This window comes from Cervus canadensis, chromosome 8 (genome assembly GCF_019320065.1).
Source record: "Cervus canadensis isolate Bull #8, Minnesota chromosome 8, ASM1932006v1, whole genome shotgun sequence".
Lineage (NCBI taxonomy): Eukaryota > Metazoa > Chordata > Mammalia > Artiodactyla > Cervidae > Cervus > Cervus canadensis.
This window is the reverse complement of record NC_057393.1, coordinates 40,068,763-40,086,914: the sequence shown is the minus strand read 5'-3', so window position 1 is coordinate 40,086,914 and position 18,152 is coordinate 40,068,763. Positions and strand designations below refer to the sequence as shown.

At 39.8% G+C, this 18,152-nt stretch overlaps 1 protein-coding gene across 8 annotated transcripts in view; it reads right to left on the bottom strand.

Moving 5' to 3' along the window:
* Nucleotides 1-18,152, bottom strand: part of RNLS (renalase, FAD dependent amine oxidase) — a 301,302-nt gene that overhangs the window by 169,016 nt on the left and 114,134 nt on the right. The gene's annotated exons all lie outside the window — the stretch shown is intronic.

The window sequence follows — 18,152 nt, the reverse complement described above, 5'->3', positions numbered from 1 at the left end:
TATATGCAAAACAGAAAAAGAGACACAGAAATACAGAACAGACTTTTGAACTCTGTGGGAGAATGTGAGGGTGGGATGTTTCAAAAGAACAGCATGTATACTATCTATGGTGAAACAGATCCCCAGCCCAGGTGGGATGCATGAGACAAGTGCTCGGGCCTGGTGCACTGGGAAGACCCAGAGGAATCGGGTGGAGAGGGAGGTGGGAGGGGGGATCGGGATGGGGAATACGTGTAAATCTATGGCTGATTCATATCAATGTATGACAAAACCCACTGAAATGTTGTGAAGTAATTAGCCTCCAACTAATAAAAAAAGAAAAAGAAAAAGAAAAAACAAAACAAAACTACGTACTTCGTTATTCATGTCTAGCATGAGAAAGAAAACCCCTGGCCCAACTATGCAATGAAAATCCTTCCCTGTGTTCTGAATCTAGATCACATGACCAATAACTAGATTTACTACAGTCATCACAATAGAGTCTGATCCTGCCTAGCTTAGAAATTTAAGACTGTCTCTGGACCCTGGGAAGTATTTAGCTTCCCTTCACTCTCCTAGGCTGCTTGGGGGAGGGCTGGATACCTGAATAGATTCAGATTCTGTTTGGAAGAAGGAAGGAGGTATGGATGCTTGGGAGGGAATCATCAGCATACACCATCCAAGGAAGACAATTCTTCAAATTGTAAATTGGCAAAAATAACCTCTTTTATGGGATTTTGAGTTAAGAGAAAGAAAATCACTATTTCTTTTTGTAAATAATGATTTGATATAGATAAAATAAATATAAATATTTCAGTATTATCTTTTCACTGGATCAGATGAGTTATATCATGATGATTTCTGAATTGACAAAGCAAGGAAAAAATTATTCTTTTTCATATTTAGTAATGTACTTTTGGGAAGCTATGGCAATTTATAAATCCTCAGATTGAACGATTTCTTTCTCAGAAGACTCATTGGAATTTTCCCTTTCAAGTCTTCCAAATTCCTATCTATGAAGCACTTATGTAGCACAAGCTCTTCCTTCCCACCTACTTATATAAAAGTTGATGGTGATTCACTGAAATGCTGCTATGCTGATCACGGTGATTAAGGAAGGAGTGGAGTGCTGGGAAGTGGGCCTTTTTCCAAGATTAAAAAAAAAAATTGATACAGAAAGGCAAATTGCTTACGGGTCTCAAAACTCTCCCAGCCTAACTGCAGCACTAAGTGCCATGCTCTCTGTACAGAGAAGGTAAAAAAATGCTAACTCTGGGATGCCTGGCACTCCACGATTTGGGATATTTGAAATTAATTCTATTCCCACTGGCAAGCATAAGTGTGCTCTGTCCAGTCACAGTCTGCTTGGCGAGGGCTGAATTTCCTCACTGTGTGTGAAGTAGTTGAGGGGGGGCAGCGTTTATGTTTCATGAAGAAGAAATCTTTTTCTAAGTATCTTAAATATAATCAAACAACATCTAAGATGGGCTAGGGATACAACAGCTGTAGTCAAAGGCTGTAGTCAAATGTTACTGTGTTTCAGTTCAGTTCAGTCGCTCAGTCCTGTCCGACTCTTTGTGACCCCATGGACTGCAGCATGCCAGGCCTCCCTGTCCATCACCAACTCCCGAAGTTTGCTCAAACTCATGTCCATTGAGTTGGCGATGCCATCCAACCATCTCATCCTCTGTCGTCCCCTTGTCCTCCTACCCTCAATCTTTCTCAGCCTCAGGGTCTTTTCAAATAAGTCAGCTCTTCGCATCAGGTGGCCAAAGTATTGGAATTTCTGCTTCAACATCAGTACTTCCAATGAATAGCCAGGACTGATCTCCTTTAGGATGGACTGGCTGGATCTCCTTGCAGTCCAAGGGACTCTCAAGAATCTTCTCCAACACCACAGTTGAAAAGCATCAATTCTTCAGTGCTCAGCTTTCTTTACAGTCCAACTCTCACATCTACACATGACCACTGGAAAAACCATAGCCTTGACTAGGTGGACCTTTGTTGCAAAGTAATGTCTCTGCTTTTAATATGCTGTCTAGGTTAGTCATAACTTTCCTTCCAAGGAGCAAGTGTCTTTTAATTTCATGGCTGCAGTCACCATTTGCAGTAATTTTGGAGGCCAAAAAAATAAAGTCAGCCACTGTTTCCACTGTTTCCCCATCTGTTTGCCATGAAGTGATGGGACCAGATGCCATGATCTTAGTTTTCTGAATGTTGAGCTTTAAGCTAACTTTTTCACTCTCCTTTCTCACTTTCATCAACAGGCTCTTTAGTTCTTCCTCACTTTCTGCCATACGGGTGGTGTCATCTGCATATCTGAGGTTATTGCTATTTCCCCCAGCAATCCTGATTCCAGCTTGTGCTTCATCCAGCCCAGCATTTCTCATGATGTACTCTGCATATAAGTTAAATAAGCAGGGTGACAATATATAGCTTTGACGTACTCCTTTTCCTATTTGGAACCAGTCTGTTGTTCCATGTCCACTTCTAACTGTTGCTTCCTGACCTGTACACAGATTTCTCAAGAGGCAGGTCAGGTGGTCTTGTATTCCCATCTCTTGTAGAATTTTCCACAGTTTATTGTGATCCATGCAGTCAAAGGCTTTGGCATATCAATAAAGCAGAAATAGATGTTTTTCTGGAACTTCCTTGCTTTTTTGATAATCCAACAGATGTTGGCAATTTGATCTCTGGTTCCTCTGCCTTTTCTAAAACCAGTTTGAACATCTGGAAGTTCACATATTGCTGAGGCCTTGCCAGGAGAATTTTGAACATTACTTTACTAGCATGTGAGATGAGTACAACTGTGTGGTAGTTTGAACATTCTTTGGCGTTGCCTTTCTTTGGGATTGGAATGAAAACTGACCTTTTCCAGTCTCGTGGCCACTGCTGAGTTTTCCAAATTTGCTGGCATATTGAGTGCAGCACTTTCCTGTTCCTGTGTTTACTCCACGACTAATAAATAGGGGAGGGAAACAGGAAACCTTGACAGGTCTTAATGGGGCGACTAAGGAGGACAGCTCCTGGCCATGACGCTCTCACTATGCAGCCAGCTTGAGCTTCTTGTGCTTAGAGAGGAAAACGGCTCCTCTGAGGCAGAGCTGGCAGGGTTTGTCTCCTACGGTGACACCCTCACAAAAGCTTCTCTGCCACAGGAACGACAAGCTCACACACTGTGATGAGAGGCTGGGAATATTTCCTCTGAATCTGGAAACTATTCAGACGCCCTTCTGCAGAGACGGGGATCCTCCCGGGTCCTCGGTTGTATGGTTTATGAAACTGAGGAGGGGATATCATTTTTTTTTAACATGAAGCTTAATACAGTTTTATGTGGGATTTTGTTGTTTAGTTGTTTTTTCAAAGGACATCCAGAGAAAACAGTTTAATGCTTCAGGACACTGCTCTCTTAAGTACCTTTTGGATATATTATATAAAAACACTATTCATTTAGGAAGGGGGGCTATATATATGCCTCACTAAAATAAGTTTCCCTGATACGTCATAGTTGGATATTTACCTGATCAAAACTTGGCTTTAATGCCTCAAAATCTGGTTTTAAATGAAAAAGAGTCCTACATCCCCCCTTGATATATCACCCTGACTTCTCTTTCTTGTTAATCTTCTAGAAAAATCAGAACTCACTACCTGTTCTTTCCTAAGCCACAGAATTCTGTGTTCATATTTTCCACTCACTTCTTCATTAGTTTTCTATCCTTAGGAGCTACATCCTAAGCAGCTGCTGACTAAGCCCTCCTTATCTGTTTCATCTCCTGGATTCTGAGCCCTGTTTCCCCAGGCTCTCCTCTCCTCCTCTAGTTCCTTGTTACTGGTCTCTGAGGATTCCTTTTCTTTGGCCTACATCATGTTCCACAGGATGTCTTCTTCGCTTTCACATTCCTCCTGATCCATCATCTTTGCCCACATTTATGCCTTTAACAATCACATCAACACCTCCAGCTCCAGCACTTGTTTGAGTCACAGATTCTAATGTGAAGCTCACTACCAGATACCTTTACTTCATGCCCCTTGGGTATATCAAATTTAAGACAGCCAAATCTGAACTTGGTATTCCCCCTCAAATTCATTTTGCCCTGCTTCAGAGATTAAAATGACTGTTTTCAATCACTTAATGACTAGAAACTTCAGCGTCACCTTCCCTTTTCTTAATTCCCACATCCACAGACTAAAGATTAGATCTGCCGTATATCTTCCTTATATTCCCCTCTGTATTTCATCGCCTGTACTCAGGTTTTTATCACTCATCTAAATTTTGCAGTAATCTTCTAACCTTTGTCCTTTCTAATTTGAGATCCACCTAAAAATGTAATTCATTCTCTACTTTTTTGACATGGTGGTCAGCGAACTTTCTAAACTCCTTTCAAAAGATTTCCTTAAAAGTCCTTATTTCCTTTTATTTCTTTATAGAAATAATTTTCTTCATAGTTTTCAAAGTGAAGTTCTTTATAATTCTTCTCAGTTTTCAAAGTTAAGTTCAAATTCCTATTAAACATGAAAAGATCTTTCTTGAACTATTTATTGAATACTAACCTCTTTCCACAGCCTTCTCTGATCACCAAAGACTCTTCACTTTTTCTGGGCACAATTAAATAGTTATAATTCCCAACTATGCTCCCACTTATTCATACATGCAGATCTCTATGGATGGAATAAAACTCTCCTTGACATGTTGAACTCATCAAACCCTCAAAATTCAGTTCCAGTGTCACCTTCCCTAGGAAACTGTTTTAGACTCCTCATTCTGATTTATATTCTTCTCCTCTGAGTTATCTTGGTTTACTTTCTACTTTCCTTTTTATTACCTAACAGTGATTTTTACTAACTCATGAACTCATGAAGGATAAGGACTGCCATTCACTTTTTTTGTCAATTAGCTCTTGGTATTCGATATATGTTTGCTTAATGAATGAATGAATAAACAATCCCAGGTTCATGGAGGAATACAAAAGACTTATCTGACTTATACTCTGCCCCAAATAATTAAAAATACTTAATACTAGAGTCAAGAAATTAGAAGACAACTTAAAAATGGAAGGGCATATAATTAAATACAGGAAGTTTGTACGGGCTACTTATGTAGCAAAATAATATTATGAAATCCAGCATATTTTTCCTTTTCTTACTTAATTAAAAAAAACAAACTTTTGGTTTTTCTAACATTAAAATAAAGAAAGCTGAAGCATTTTACTTTAGGGAAGGGAGGACACAAAAGCAATATCAAGAACAAAAAGTCCAATTCCTGGCTTTGAGTTCCAAAATAGGTCCTTGAAATTCATGGCAGAGTCAACAGTTTTGAAAGCCAAAAAGTGTGTTGATTCACTAGAGCTATTCCTTTTGAGAGGAAAAAAAAAATATTTGTAAGTTGTAGTAGAGTCTGGGAAACTTGAAATGTATATGCTAATGAAGAATATTAGAATAAGGGAAAGCTACAGACTTGATGTAAAGAACAGAGAGAAGAAATCAACACCTTTCTTGGGATAAAGGGTAGAGCTCAGAGAAAGAAAAGCAGAAGAGAGAAAAGAAGCCAGACAAGAGCATGGAATGCCTGTTCTCTGTCTCCCAACTAAGGTGAACTCTTTCAGAATTAGATAACAGAAAATAAGTTGGTTAGCCTGGGAAGACTGTGCATATCAGAATACTCCCACCCCATCATGCCATCTGAGAGTAAGTGTCCATGAAGATGGATCTGGGGGCAGGTTTAAGGATTTGGATTACCCCAGCAAGAGGTAGGAGTGCAGGTGAAAGATTTCAGAGTCCTTTGTGGAAGATCCACAAGTACTGACAGGGCTATTGGACTAGCAGTCATACAAAGACCATGAATATCAGAGGAAGCCAACATACAGTAGTACAGACCAAATGAAACTGCCCGAGTTCAGCAAGGCAAGAGGAGGCCTGCAGACCAATACCCTCCTTGGAATTCAGATCATCCGTCACCCAAGAGAAAGAGAAGAAATGAAAAGAAAGGAATCTTGAATTAGTAACAGTATTCACTGTTAATCAGCATTTAAGAGTCATTAAAGCAAATATTCTTTCCTAGTTCTTTCTCTAAATCTCCTTGTTTGACTTAGGTTTCCTTGTTCAGTGTTTCCCACATATTCTCCTGACTATCACCACTCTGTTTACATGGCTGTCTCTGCTACCAGTTTGTTTCTTAAAGGCAGAGACTCTTATCTTTGTATCCCCACTACTTATTATCACACAACAATTTGTCAATAAATATTTGTGAAATTAAAAAAAAGAGAATATATTGATCTGGCATATGGATAGTGGTCTAAATTAGTGATACAGATTTCATGGTGATGTATAGACAGAAGTAGAAACTACGGGAATGAAACTTCTGATGGATTAGTCATAGAGTAAGAAGAGAAGATAGTTTATTTCAGAACCACGAGAAACACCAACTCTTAAGGGATAATGGTTGGTAGAGAAAAGGATATCACGGAAGGGTATTATCCTGGAAGCCTAAGTAGAGAAAAATCCAAGAAGGGAGTATTCAACAGAGCAAAATAACAATTGGAAATTAAAATAAAGGCAAAGAAATAGCTATTGGATTTGATAATTAGGAGGCCATCAGTGACTTTGTCCAGTGATATTTTGGTGGCATCACGGGAGGAAATATATTCAGAGTCAATTTTGTGCATGCATGCTAAGTTGCCTTAGTCATGTCCAACTCTTGTGGCGACCCTATTGACTACAGCCTGTCTGGCTTCTCTGTCCATGGGATTCTCCAGGCAAGAATACTGGAGTGGGTTGCTGTGCCCTTCTCCAGGAGATTTTCCTGACTCAGGGATTGAACCTGTGTCTCTTATGTCTCCTGCATTGGCAGGTGGGTTCTTTACTACTAGCGCCATCTTTTCCTATGAGTGGTTGCTCCACTTACATCTGGGAAATATGCAGCATCAACTTCAGCTTCCTGTTTAAGACGTTCTCTAATTCCCCCTTCAGCAGGGGACTTTGTTCTTTAGGAGTCTATTGAGGTTTCATTAATAATGCTTCTATATCCACATGGCTCTTTGAATCTGTTTTCAATGGTTAGAATTTAGAGAGGTCAGATATATGATTATAACCTTCAAACCTCCCACAAGGTCAGCTCCTTACTGAAAGTTATAAAGCCTAACACAGAACTACTCAGAGCTCAAATAAACTGAGGTGGTTAAGTCACTCAAGGGAAACATAATAAAGTCAATTACAACTCAATATGAGTAGGTTTATCAGATTTCTTTCCCCTGTGACCAAATAAGCAAGAAGTAGAACTTGTTCCAAAGTGTGGGGATAAAGGTGGGGGTGTACCTGGAGATTGATGGAGAGCATGGAAACCAGAAACGTGGATAGCCTGTGCCTGTTCCCCTGAGAGTTAGTTAACCAAGTCTGGACATAGTTCTTGCATTTGAACTATTTTATCTATACAAATACAATTCAACCAATATTTATTTAGTACTGTTATCTGTCAGGCACTATTTTAGGAACTGAGAAAAAAAGATTGAGAAAATTAAAAAAAAAATCATACAAGTAAAGGCATGGCTTCTGTCCTCAAGGAGTTCACAGACTAGTGGCTAAGAACACATACAAAATTACCACATGATTTCAAAGGATAACAGTGGTATGTGCCAAGTGAGATAGAGACACAGAGAGAGCACTGCCCTTAGCCTGGGCAAGTACCGCTAGAAAAGTCCCACCAGGAATGCAGCAGGTTGATTAGAACAGAGTGCAAGCAAAGCAGAGGGAGAGAAAATCTTTTATTTTCTAGAAAAATCTTAGAATTAAAAGTTCTAAGCTTTGTAGGGCAGTAAGTTCAGGGTTATTAAAACCTATGCAGAGAGGGAATTATTGCTGTAATTACTTCTAATATCATGGCCTTATAATTCATTTTAAGTTCTCTCCTTTCTTTTTCTCCATAGAGGAAAAAACTATAACAGAGAGTTAACACTGTGTTTACATTTCTGATAGAAGTATCTCTCAACAGCTCTGTCATTTTCCAGAAAACAAAACAACCCCCCCCACCCAATCACTTTATCCCAGTGCACACCCATTCATCATTTAGTCTTTTTGTTTTAAAGTGAATTCTAATCTACCTCCAGTGAAAGGCTCCCAGGGGGCCTTAGCTCCAGTGAATATGAAACAACTTTAACTGATGGGCTTAAGGGATGGAAGAAGATATACAAGAAGTCAGCAAGAACGTTCTTTGATAAAACTAGTCCTAATCAGAATTCTTAAGATTTGGAAAGAGAATCATGTTTGTCTTACTGACAGGGGACTCTCTTATTTCCTGTTTCAACTAAGTGAATTACGAATGGTTATTTTCATGGTTATTTCTCCCCATTCTAGGCATTAAATCTCAACTTACTCCAAACTATGCTTCCAAGAGGGTTGAATAAGTACTCCAAGCTTTAGAAGAATTAAAATTCTTATGGCTTTCCTGAAGTTCATTTTCCAGCTTGCTTTTGTTTCTATGACATCTTCCCTTGATGAGATATAATTATATATCCATATGGTGGTGGTGGTGGTGGCTTAGTTGCTAAGTTGTGTCCGACTCTTGTGACCCCCTGAACTATAGCCTGCCAGGTTCCTCTGTCCATGGGATTCTCCTGGCAAGAATACTGGAGTGGGTTGCCATTTCCTTCTCCAGAGATACCCAGACATATATTATATACTTCTTAAACTATATTGGTAAATTACTATGGAATCTATTCAAAAATTCTCAAATAATATGGAAAGAGAATAAAAAGTGATTGTGAGATCATTTTAGAAATAGAAATGACTATGAGGAATATTTATAACTATGGCAAAAAAAAAAAGAGGTTCTATGGCTTTCCCAAGGTCAAGTAGCTATTTAACAGCAGAGCTGAGAATAGGATCCAGGTAAAGGAACCAGGTCTTCTGCTGGCTGTTACCACAGGCAGGACTGCACACTACACAATGCCAAGGGCAGCATTCACACAGATTGGCAAAAACACACCCTGAATGTCCAGCAGGGACCAGGCCTGGAACCAGCCCTGGGGGAGCCTGTTGGTGGTTTAGTCACTCAGTCAAGTCCGACGCTCTGAGATCCCATGGACTGAAGTCTGCCAGGCTCCTCTGTCCATGGAACTCTCCAGGCAAGAATCCCAGAGTGGGTTGCCATTCCCTTCTCCAGGGGATCTTCTCCACCCAGGGACTGAACCTGGGTCTCCTGCATTGCAGTCGGATTCTTTACCAACTGAGCCACCAGTGGGAGCCTGGATGACTCCAATAACACAACAGCCTCAGAAACACCAGACACCCATCCATTATTTCATTATGAAGTTTACAATGCCTCGCTCAATAAAAAAATTCTGCCAGTTCTGGTTCCTCAAGAGAACCAGGGTAGGTTTTATCAAGAGAAGAGGAAAGTCTCAAGGTTCACCAGTGCACCTCAGCATCATAACACTTACTATCTAAAAGCACTTTTTCTCACGGCTGCTCTGCGCAGTATCGGTGGTTTTTGGAAAGATCCTATTGCGTCATACTCGTGGGATTTATATAGCACAAGCTTCTAAATGGTTTGATAAAGCAGAACAGAAAACAAAGGCAGCTTTTCTCCTCTACCCACATTTAAACAAACAAACAAACAAAAAACACAAGTTTTAGAAAAAAATCCCAGCTCTAGCCAAAATCCTTGAAGCCCTTCTGAAACCTCAGAGTTTTCTTCCTCCACCATTACCCAAGTTTATGCAGCCATGGCTTAAAGAACTGAAAGTTGAGGCAGTCATCCTCATTCATGCTGCTGTTTTCAGTGACATAGTTGATACTATACACCCCAGTGGTTGCCCCTACTAAACATAACACATAGTGGTTGTTTTTTATAAAGAGGCAGGAGATTTATGTGGCTATAGGAGGTAATAAAGTGTAACAAAATCATAATACTAAATGTTAGCTCGTTATCTGAAGCCTTGGTCCACCTCAAGGAGGAAAACATCAGCAGGAGAGCAGGAACAATGAAGACAAAGACGATGCAAATCATTAAAGAAAACCATTTGCCGCCTCAACTGCCTAATAAAGCTGATCCAGCCTGCTGTAGCCCCACATTCACAATAAACCTAATAAATTTTCTGCTGAATGAATGCAACGGGCATTCAAACCGAATTGCCTTTGGTGTGAGGTCCATTACCAGCAAAAGGATGTGGGATCTATGGGGCTTCTGCTGTTGATATTTTGTGATTTTGAGCAGGGGGTTTAGGTTTTAACTCAGACCCAGCAGGTGCCGTTTTCTGGGGTGAATTCCTCCATATCCTGTCATTCCTCAACATCTAAATGTCTGTGGACACAGCATCCTGAACTCCCCAGCGGCTATGGAAATTTTGAAGCTAGATTTGACCTCAGAGGCAGCAGGCAGCAGGGAGGAGGCATGCCATCTGCTGGTGCTGAGTGCCCTGCCACAGACATGCAGGCAGTCTGTGGGCTCATAGTCCCTCCTGGGGACTCTGGGGCCAGCCAGACTATTTGAAACTAATATACCCTCTTATCTGCACCGTTCAGCCTGAATGGTAGCCTTCTGGGTATCACTCCTGATTCCCTACCCAAATCCTTTCCCTCCTTAAGAAACCTTGTCCTCGCAGGCCATTCATTTCGGGGTAAGCATGAGAGGCACCCCATGCCCCTCTGGACTAGCCCCACCTTTCAGCATGGCATATTAGCCAAATGGATTCCAAATTGTTTTCACTGGTTTTGCCCCACAATTCTCCATCCAGGTGCTCGGCTATACCCATTCTGCAGATCCTGGGCATATAGGCAACAGAGGCCTAGCAAAATCTACCCATGCCATATGAAACCGCTGACTCTTCTTGTCCATTCTGTTAGGCAAACACCAAATGGAGCACTGAGGTGTTTTTTTTTTTTTTAAATAAAGCAAAGGCCCTTGTGCACAGTCCCCTCCTCCTCTGGGAAGACCTTCCTCCTCCTCACTGTTCCTCTCCATCCTTGCATCTCCAAACACTTCTTATATCCATGCTTGCCCCATCCCTCAGGAATTCTCCCAGTCTTACTCAGCAGGAAGAACCACTGGGAATATTTCTCAGTTCTCTGCTGAATTTCTGTTGTGCAGTTAGGACATACTGGTTGACTAATTTTCTTTTGATATATAGATGTCTTGAGTTCAGCGTGCTATAAACTCTCTGAGAAATGGCACCTTGTCTAATTTGTCATTCTCTCTCCCTATAGACTACTGAACACAAACCTTCAAAGAGAGAACAGAACAGTATTGGTCTATTGATTAAGATGGCTTCCCATCTAAGACAGAAAAAAAAATAAAATAAAACCAAAGAAACAAGGTAACAGTCCCCAACCTAACTTTGGGAAGAGCAAATGTGATCCTCAATTCTAGTTTTGCCCAGGTTTATATTTTACAGATGAGTTTCTGGCTAGAAGCCAAAGGGCACATTTCTCCAGGGAACATTAGAAGATGACTTATAAAAATGAGCAGCAGAAGGCTTTTTGAATGAGGGAAAAAAAAACAAAGGAAGGAAGGAAGGAAAGAAGGAAGGGTGGGCTGCATCATAGCGTGCAGACCCTCAGAGCTAGAAATTAAACTTAATGCTTCCAATATTTTTTCATAAACCAGAAATTCATTGTTCAATAGAAACATATGGTGTGAACTGTTCTTTCATTTTTTATTTTTTTGTCATTTGCGTGGTGAGGGTGGAGAAGAGGGAGGATCTGGTAGTGGGGGTGGTGGGGGTGGAGAGGTGGGAGAAGAAAGAGAATGACTGTTCCCAAAAAGATCTGAGGTGGGTAAGCGCTCTTCCCCTCCCTTTTCCTTCCTTTATTATTTTGCTATTAAGAGATGCATTTTAGAGCATCCCTACTTTCTAGCAGTTATATCCTTTGATGGAAACATGTTCTGATGTTTATAGTGATTAAGTCTGTCAGGGGTAAATTCAGTGTTCAATTTAGAGACAAAGCCATAAGACCAAACCCACCACTTTTTTATTGAAAACGCCAGGACTAAGGAAGAGAGGCAATTCATTCATTTTAAGCCTATATAGAGCAGGGTGCTCTGTCTGTTCGGTACTGTGCCAGGGTAGAAGTGCTGTGTGTACCTCTGCGACTAGAATGGTCCCAGAACCCCGGGAGCTTGCTAATCAATTTTAGTTACAGTCAACAGAGCCCCAAGACATAGTTCAGAAACTGAAGGTTTTCAATGATGATAGCTGAAAAGGAAAACAAATGCCTGCTCTTCTCTGTGTTTCCACTCTGCAGGGCAGAAGACAAATGATGCTTCCGGCTGACGGCATGCAATGCACCTGTGACTTCTCTCCAGTCTGACCGCAGCTCTCAGGTGAGCCCTCTGTTCACTGAAGGGCACCTGAGTCCCTCCACAGCAGTGCTCACAATGAGAGGGCACTGGATCACTCCAGATCTTTCACTGTTAGGCAGCACTGAGAGAGAGGTGACCTCTGTAATTCTCAGCTTGGAAATGTATTGGCTTCAGAATCATTACCTCACATCGCAGACACGTGATGGTACCTTTTAGCCTGGCCCTGGATAGAAGGCAGAAAGGGAACAAGCAAATACAGAGGGAGCATCTGTTGAGTTCAGCATGGTGTCAGGTCATTCACCAGTTTATTTAATCCTCAGCAGGTCCCTCTGAAAGATGGGTTTTGAGGCTTCTTTTACAGAAGTGGAAACTGAGAGTCAGAGGGGTAAAAGGACTTTGTAACCCTGCAAGAAAGTGGTGTGGCCAGGAAAGATGCCAGAAAAGCTTCTCTCAAGGGAAATCGGTTCATTAATAGACAAGAGAGAAATCTGATCAGTATATTTTTCTTCTTTTCTTACTTCTATTTTCTTTCTGGCTGTACGAAGAACAAGGACTTCAAGCACTTACTATGAGGAATAAATGAAACAGCTCATGCCATCTTTATATTTGAAGTTCCCTCTTCATGACGTTTTTGCCTTAGCGAACTCTTCTTCTTTCTGGCCTCAGTTTAAATGTCATTGTCTCCACGAAGCCTGCCCAGGTTACCCACCTAAAGTATTCTCAACCTCCTGACTTGCTATCACATTTCCTTGATCATCTTCATACCTCCTATCACAATTTGTAACTATCTTATTATTAACCATCTTCCCACAGAAAGAAGCCTCTATGAAAAAAGAGGCTGTTTCTTTGTTGTTTATGCTCTATGCTTAGTGCTTAGCACAGTGCCTGGCATGTAGCTGCTGCTCAAAAAATACTGGTTGAGTGACAGCGTGAATAAATCATAAACCACTCAAAAATTTAGAGCTACTGCATACACACACATGAAAGTTCCCTCCTAGTTCCCTCTTTTCCTCTGACCATTTTTGGGTTCACTTTCATTTGACCTCATTTTTTATTATGGTGACCAGTGATGCTGACTTAGATTACACTGAGATGCATTTGAAGCAGAAGAGGAAATCTAACTTACCTCCTGCTCTGTGGCAAAAGGATTTAGGCTGTTTTCCTCCTTTTTAATTTGATCCTGAATGGAGAAAATGTAAGGAGGTAGAAATTGAAGATCTGGTGATTCCTGTGTCTATACAGGGATTGAAAGACTTAATAATGGGAGGAAAGAAATGGCTCCTATTGTGTACAGAAACTTGCCCTGACCATGCCCCATCTTCCTCAGAAAGCTTCTGAAGTGCTTCTCCACGGTACCCATCTGCCCTTAGCCTGCAGGTCACAGCAAGTCCAAAGCCCTCCTTGGCTCCTGCACTTCTAAACGTAGGTTCTACCCTCAAGACTTGGGATCTCTCCAGAGCTCAGTCGGTGAAGGAAGGGCTGCCTGTTCTTAGGAGGCCGCCCGGGTGCTTTTAGCTGGACTCTGCAACCTTTGAAATTGCTGACCTTTCAGCTGTCAATACAAAGTCAAGTGGGGGTGAAAATGGATCATCTAACCGATCACCTTGTTAAAGAGTCTGCCAAATTTTAAGCAAGGCTTTCTCCATGAAAGTCATCTTTTCTTTTATGTGGGTAATCTTTCAATTATTACAGCACAAAACATTGTTCAATGTTCCTGGCCCCTGCGAAGCTTTCCCTGGCACACAGAAGAGCTCTCTGATTTCCTATACCAACACCTCTGTGCCTCTTACAGAAGTGACTTACCCTGTGTAATAGTCATATTCTCACGTGTCTTGGATTGGTTTACAGTTTCATGGAGGTAATGTGTTTCACACATTTTTGCATTCTTCAGTCAAGATCCTAGTATGTTGTCAGATGCTAGGACTATAGCAAGTGTGCAATATATAACTGCAGGATATATATCTGAATAATAGAATTTTGGAGCTAAAAGGGATGCCAACTAGTGGTTTGTTATATTACAAAGCCCAAAGAAAGATAAAGTTATCACCCCAGGTAGCTACAAAGTAGCAGATATGATATACACAGATAAATATTATTTATGACTTGGAATTAAATCAGCATGATAAAGACTTCCCTAAAGTTTTAAAATCTAAAGCAATTTGAAATACTTTTTCTAATTTTAATGTTTAGACATTAAAAAAATTTAATAGGTTTCAAAATATCATATGTTTTATACTTCTGAGAAACTGTCAAATGATGATTGTCTTAAAAGTGTTAGTTTTTCTATTATCCTTGAAAATACCTGCTTGATAAATGTTCATTTGGGTTAATTATTTACTACTTTATATTTATGTAGGTTGATGTACTGTTGACCAGCTACTAGATGCACAGACAATATTAGATAAAATTTGATGTGGGATCTTTTTTAGTTCTAAAACAATATGCATATATGAACTTTCCTAGGTTGATTCCATTTTTTTTATGTTAGTTATTTTCATTTGGAGGATAATCACTTTATAATTTGTGTTGGCTTCTTTTTCATATATCAGCATGAATCAGCCATAGGTATACATATGAGATTCCATCCTTAATGAGCTTTTATTGGTTGCTTAAAGCATCCCAAGCATTATGTGTCAGACACTGTACCAGGGAGAAATAAATAATACACCCTTATAAACAAGATAGATAATCCCTGTCCTCAAATTACTCATAGCCAAACAGATGAGTCAGGCATAAAAACAAACAAAATTTAATAAATGCAACTTTACAATGGAGGCAGGTACCTGTACTGTGAGAACACAGAGAAAGGAATAATAACCTTCCTGGGAAGAGTTAGAGAATGTTGTCTTCTAAATAACCTTTTAAATAAATTGGAGTTGGAAGCTGAGGATCAAGAACTTATCAAAAATTCACTCAGAGTAAATGAGAATATTTGTCCTGCTGAGAAAAAAAAATAGATGAGAGGAAAGCCTGCAAAAATCAAGGTAGTATCTCAAGGTGATGAGGCAATTCATTATATCCTTAATCTCCAGGTAGTGTGTGATCTTGAATTATAGAGACTTATTTAAAAGTACATGATGGATTTAATAGTATTAAATGATTAATTCAAGTAAATACTTGCCACTTGCATTTTCTTTTCTTGATAGATAGGAGACCATATTGCTTGTATTTAGGCTTTTCTTGTTTAATTTAACTAATTAAAGAATTAGCCTTTTCTTAAATAGATAGTGTTATGGGTTGAATTCATATGTTGAAATTCTAAGCATCAGCTCCTCACAGTTCAGTTCAGTTCAGTTGCTCAGTCATGTCCGACTCTTTGCGACCCCATGAACTGCAGCACACCAGGCCTCCCTGTCCATCACCAACTCCCAGAGTTTACCCAAACTCATGTCCATTGAGGTGGTGATGCCATCTAGCCATCTTATCCTCTGTTGTCCCCTTCTCCTCCTGCCTTCAATCTTTCCCAACATCAGGGTCTTTTCAACATCAGCTCCTCACAATGTAGCCTTATTTGGAAATAGAGTTGTTGCAGATATAATTTGTTGAGGTCATACTGGAACAGGGTGGACTCCTAGTCCAATATGACTGGGGATCTTCAATAAAAAGGGGGGAATTTGGACATGGACAGACACACAGGGAGAATGTCATATGAAGATGAAGGCAGAGATTGGGGTGATGCTTCTATAAGCAAAGGAATGCCAAAGACTGTCAGCAAACCACCATACCCTTGGTGCCATGGACTGAATGTTTTTTTCTCCCTTCCCACTTCCAAAATTCATTTGTTGAAATCCTAACACCCAAGGTATCAGGAGATGAGGCCTCTGGGATCTCAAAGATTCCCTTGATCTTTTTTACTATGAAAGAAGACAGTCATTATCTATGAATCAGTAAGTTGACTCTCACCAGACAATGAATTTTCCAGTGTTCTGATCTTGGACTTTCCAACCTCTGGAAGTACATGAAACAAATTTCTGTTGTTCTTAAGCTACCCAGTCTATGGCATTTCATTTAGCAGTTCAAAGAACTAAGACACTAAGGAAGAGACATGGAATAGACTCTTCCTCACAACCCTCAGAAGGAACCAATGTTGCTGACACCTTGATCTTGGACTTTTAGCCTCCAGAACTGTGAGTCATAAATTCCTCTTATTTAAGCCACTCAGTTTGTGGTAATTTGTTATGGTAGCAGTAACAAACTAATACAGACTGTAAATTCTTTTTAGGGACTTGATGAAAGGCCATAGAAATTTAAAACTGAATTCCTTACTATATTGGAATATTAACTCAATTGAGAAAAAAAAAGGAGTTAAGAAAATACTATTCTTTTCCAGTTTTTCTATTTAATAACTCCCTAAGTGCATTCAAATACATAACATACACTTTTTAAAAAATCTTAATTTTAGGTCAGTCTAGCATTTGGCTAGAAAATTAAATACAGTTTTTCTATCTCTTCCTGCTAGGTTCTTGGAAAGCTATACTTGTGATTGTGTATTATTCTTTGGAAACTTAAATCTGTGAGGGCTTTGAGCTCTCAAAATAATCAGCTTTTACGAAGTAAATCCTCCTTTAACTTTTCTCCTGAAGGTGTAATATTGACCTTTATTTCAAACAAACTCTGAGGATTTGGAACAATAGAAAGAGCACTGAACTGTCTGTCTGGAAACCAAGAATCTAGCCTTAGTTTTGACCCTAACAAATTGTGTGGCCTTGGACCGGTGCTTAATTTTCAAATAGCTATCAGATTTAAAAAAAAAAAAATGTGGATCAGGTCAGCTCTTGATACTGGTCATGATCCACAGTTTTCAAAAATTTCTATTGGAAATGGATATGCTTCAAAATGAGAAAAAACTAACAGAAAGTTCATAAGAAAATAACTGCCAATTGATATCATCAGCAAGGAAAAGAAATAAGAGAGAGGAAAAAATATCCCTCTATGTTCTCCATTTACAAAAAAGAATCCCTGCTTATCATGCCTCCCTTCTCAGTTACAAAGGTAACCTTAAAATAGGAGTTAACAAAAGCAAATGATTCAAAGCTAGTGTTTTGTTTTGCTAGTGTCTTTAAAGTTATAGCAGTATCAAATGATTTTATAGCCCACGGGGGCCAGAAAAACCACTTGGAAGCAGAGTGTACCTAAGTGAGCAAGTTGTACTACATAAAGTGGCAAATGATCTTAGACAATTACAGAAACTTTTATATCTCAATCAGTACCCTGGAGACAGTCGATAATGTTGGCATATACTGCTAAAACTGTCAGCGATAAGATGTGAGGAAAACCCAAACCAGAACTTTTAACAAATTATGAGGTTCTGAAAAAGAGCAGAAACCTCTGTGGTAATGGCTTACATTAACAATACGGCTGCCTCTTCAAGACCCCCAAGTCATAAAACACTAACCATGAGGAAATGAAAGAAAAACATGTGCACACTACAAGGAAACCAGGATCAGGAGAAAAGGCCTTCACATGGAAGTATGGTGGCTGCCAAACTAAATGTTGGAGACTGGAAACCTGATGTGAAGACAGACTTAACCATAACACACTCATAGGTAAGGGCTACAAGTGGGTCTCATCATCTCATCCACATAGCATGGTACCTAAAGTGGTTCAAATTGGAATGACTGGGTTTGAACCATTAGCTGTGGTGACATGAGCAAGTAGCTCAGTTTCTGTACATGTCAAATACAGAAAATAATATCAGTGTCCATCATATAGGCTGTTGAGAAGCTTAGATGCTTTGTTAATAATAGGTAAAGGTCCTCTGATAGTGTCTGTAATTGAATATATTACCAAAAGGTGTAATCTATTACTACTTCTGCTTCTATTGCTACTATTAGACAATGAGTACTTGTCAAATAAAACAAGATCATTTTTCCAAGTATTT